Below are 4,068 nucleotides of genomic sequence, written 5' to 3'. Positions count from 1 at the left end.
ATTCCAAAACTTTTCACATGACGTCAATAAAGGTATGTTTGTTTCAGTGACCACCGAAAGTTAAACGTTCACGAGTGGCTTAGTCGCGAGTTTAGCTGTGAACATATGGAATTCACGATTTTAAATAAATGGGAAGGTCCTAAACATGTTCCTTATATTTATATAAGTATTTTGATGGTTCGAAATTGCAATTACCAGGAGAGGCACAAATCATAACTTGCCAAAATTGTTGAGAGAAAACACAATTCGTTAAGTGTTGTTATTGAGATAGTCACCACTTATAGATCAAAAAGATAGATCAAAGAGATTCCCCAAATAACTGAATGGTGCTTGTATATTTGCAAGTTGTGCTGTAACATTGGCATACGCATGGCATTGATATCAATTATATCTCACTGATAAAGTGTGATAAACCGCCGGACAAGTTTTTGGCACTCATTATTTTATCGGTTAATATATAAACGCAGAGATTATACTTCTCATTAATTGTACGTAGACCGATTTCGACGAATTCATTAAACACAATATGTGACGTCGTCAGCGAAAATGAGTCCTGTTGAGGTAATCACGTTACCGAGATAAAGCGAGATTAAAAAAAACACGTTTTCTGAGCAATTATATTTACTTATCTTTCCATTTCCTTCATTGTTTTCGCCATTTTATAACAAATAGTGGTATCGCGAAATTTGTCTTCAATCATCAATTTTAAAGATATCAGCTTAAAACTTCAGGACTTTATTTCTGAAACATAGCACATTCAGAAAATGTAAAACCTGAAAATGTCATTTTTCCTCATTAGGACCCATTTTCGCAGACTTGGTCACATATAAGAAAGATTCCAACCTTAAATATCTGTAAATATATAGCGAGAAACATCGGCTTGCCAAAATTAAACACTTACATATACATTGCACTCGATTAGAGTTTCTGTTACGTTTATTTGAATTATACTTTAAAAATAAACTTGTGCTACTCCATCCTACTATAATAATATGGCTCATACACTTGGTTACAAATTCCTGGAAAATATCATCATTCCTAGGTTTTCTCTTATGACTAATATCTTAATCGATTTAACCGGATACAGAATTGCAATATTTCAAATTCAGTTCTTACAAATAACACATTATGCTGATTAAATGCTGTCAGAAATTGGCTGAACTCCGCATTTCATTTAATCGCAAGCTGTGTTGCAAAAGCCAGAGACTCTTTCTGTGTCAAGTAAAATGTTGTTGCATGGCTGTTATGAGCTTTTAATGAGTTCGCTTATCAGTTTTCCGTAAGTCTACTGTCTGCATTTAACAACGGTATCTTAAAAACACTTAAAACGGAACGTAAAGGATATGTTGTTTTCATTAAGAATATAATGCCTGTATTTATAAATAAATGCAAGATTGTAAAATTTTGACAACTGTTTTATTTTTTGTCCTGGAATACGCGAACATGCATGGAAACTAGTGATTTTCATATTTTAGTTCAAAAATTGACGTTTTTATGCATTTTTCTAAAACCTTAAGTTACGCTTTTAGCCATTAAACATTAATTTTCGAACGGAAATATGAAAATCTGCGATTTGATCTTTTGTCAGCAGTCTTATATCACTGGTTGCCATGTAATAACGCAAAAATGGGCTCATTTCAAGAAAAAAGACAAGAAAAGTTGTCAAAACGGTAAATCTGAGAGAGTGCAGCTTCAAGGCAGAAGGATGATGGCAAAACAAACCCTTAACAAGAGATACAGCGCTACAATACCAAACATATTGCACAAGAGTTGTATCTTTATATTCACACAAAAATAATCAATATATCCATTGAATCACCTGGGTTTTAAAACCACTTAGCAGCACTTAATCTGCTGAAATATAACCGCCGTTACCTGTTTCTGTCTTCGTCAGATGTTTTTAATAAATTATTTTGCAAATTAAATATGTCTTGACGTCTTGATAACTCAAACAGCCATTTAATTGAGTTTAAAAATACTAAATGCGTCAATTAATTTACGCACTACATACTTATAAATCGGATAGTTCCAAAGTTTTAGGGGGGAAAACGCATTCTCTCATTATTTAACGGTTAATTGATGTTTTATGAGGATTGCTTTGGTTTTACAGAAATGCAAACTTGTAGAGGACTGCCAAGGTTTTACTAATCGATTGGAAAAGATTGGCTTTTTTAAGAGGCGAAACTAGCTGCTGTATTTTGTTACGTACACGCACATTCTATCCGCAACTCGGAACATATTTTGGCGGCTGTTTTCAGATTGATCGTTACGGTTCTCAGGTATTTCATTTCATATCCGAATAAAATCAAGCATATATGCCTTATAAATTAATTAAAGATTCTAGTATTAATGTTTGTCCACTACTTAATACCTGCCTTTTCTCAAATTAAATGATATAAACAATACACTGAATAACTTCTCCAAGTTTTTAGAGCAAATGTTTTATAACAAGAACGGACCTCCCCCTTGATACCAAAGGAGTAATAACTCGGTAAATTTGGTGAAGATTCGTTATAATGATATTCCTATACTACGTTCTAGATGAATTTCTATATACAAGTGGTAATTTGAAAAGTGACAAATGAGAAAAAAAATACATACATTAGATTGTTTTTATTAGAAAAGGCTTCAGTATTTTGCGGGCATTATATATTCACATTGATGGCAAATCAATAATTGTACTCAAAGACGTCTACCAACCTTAGATGTTTCGGACTATAAACTGGGATGGCTGCACGAATTAACGTAAGAGGAAGCACCCTTCCGCCAGGAATAGAAAAAAATAGGCCCAAAATGTGGTATATTGGGTTTTAGGGCTCATGATTATACTGAGGTATGTGTTACATTTACCAGTGTATCATGGACCCATGTTCGTCGATCTAGGACTGGTATCTTCTTGTTAAAGGCAATAGTTAAGGTTTTATTATAAAATATATAAAACCGTTCACCTTCTCTCGGTTTGACTGTGATAAACACCTCCAAGGATCTTAGAGTCAGTCAGGCAACCTTAAATCATGTTGGTAAGTCTAACTCTTAAAGATAATCGGAGAATTTAAAAAAGTAATAGTTAGTGCACAATCTTATGACAAGCACTATAACCTATACATTTTGCTGCATGCATCAATTTTACATGTTACCCTTCTTTTAGCATGGCGAATTGTCCGAATGTTATGCTTTAAGCCACAGCTCATTCATTTCGCAGATTGTCTGAAAAATATGTTGCCAAAATAGTAACCAATAAAAATTGAAAAACATTTTTCTAGCATCAATTGCAGTGGTAGAAACGGCATTTGGATACTTAACAACACCGGTGGAAAAGAAACAAATAACGACGGGAGGGGCAGTTTACGATGACGGCAACTCAAATAACGTCGAGGAGAAAGTAGATAACGGCGACCGATATTATACACAGGGGAGTATCACGTGATCGCTATAGTACATCGGCCGTACAAGATGGCGAATAATTCGCCCGCTTCAACCCATAATTTCGACTTTTACAGATGGTGAATATTAAGGCAGGATCTTTAGAATAGGCGCAGAGTACCCGCATTGTAACACAGTTGACTCGCGTGTTTTTTTTTTGTTTTTCGGAGGTTTGCTTAGTTTAAGCCTAAAACTCGATACAGATTTATTTCTGCGCATACATTGTCCGTATAAGTCTGAAATCTGAAGTCTGAGGAACTATCACTTGAAAATTACAACGAAGTATACATTTGCAAATTTAATCCATATTTTGTAGACATTTGTTTCATATTCATGTTTTGCGCTAAAACACACGGAATTCAGACTTATATGGACACTGTACGCACAGAAATAAAATCTGTCTACGACCAACCTATACCTTAGGCATTTGATTCATTGCACGTTGTTCACATCGTGTTAATAACAACTTATCAGTTTCCCAAAAGTATCCACATTTATCCTCCATTATAGCTACATAATGGTCTCCATATAAATCCCGGATACGACCTACCTTTCTGTATGGTTCTCAGTCCATCTTTCTTTATCAGGTATCTATTCTCCTTGATACATTTATTCGGAATTAGATATCTGGATACCTACCTGCTG

The sequence above is a fragment of the Mya arenaria genome, chromosome 17, assembly GCF_026914265.1.
Source record: "Mya arenaria isolate MELC-2E11 chromosome 17, ASM2691426v1".
Taxonomy (NCBI): Eukaryota; Metazoa; Mollusca; class Bivalvia; order Myida; family Myidae; genus Mya; species Mya arenaria.
This window is presented reverse-complemented; position numbering follows the sequence as displayed.